Source organism: Cystoisospora suis (assembly GCF_002600585.1).
Source record: "Cystoisospora suis strain Wien I chromosome Unknown contig_10390, whole genome shotgun sequence".
In the NCBI taxonomy this organism is placed as follows: Eukaryota; Apicomplexa; class Conoidasida; order Eucoccidiorida; family Sarcocystidae; genus Cystoisospora; species Cystoisospora suis.
This window is the reverse complement of record NW_027163163.1, coordinates 1,624-1,852: the sequence shown is the minus strand read 5'-3', so window position 1 is coordinate 1,852 and position 229 is coordinate 1,624. Positions and strand designations below refer to the sequence as shown.

The following is a 229-nucleotide window of genomic DNA, read 5'->3' as shown; positions in this document are numbered from 1 at the left end:
AGATCGAAGGTCGACGTGCATTAAAGATAGGTAGACGGGTGGACTTACTGTTGTCTTAGTACCTGTACGTCTTTATCGAATTGCGTGGGGTTCATAAATTTGTGTGCTAAGCCAAACACGTGAAAGTCGAAGAGGTCGTAGGGGCTTGACGTCTCCAAAGCTGCAGGCTGAAGGGGGAAAGAGGCACCAATATACACACACACATACATCAACATATATATATATATAT

General features: G+C 43.7%; 1 protein-coding gene across 1 annotated transcript in view; it reads right to left on the bottom strand.

Annotated features, from left to right (window-relative positions):
- Window positions 1-37: 37 nt before the first annotated feature.
- The window catches only part of CSUI_011248 (uncharacterized protein), a gene marked incomplete at its 5' end in the record, with an annotated part of 1,427 nt that continues 1,235 nt past the window's right edge, over window positions 38-229 (bottom strand). Inside the window, one exon of the mRNA XM_068071349.1 lies at window positions 38-167. The remainder of the gene's footprint in view (window positions 168-229) is intronic.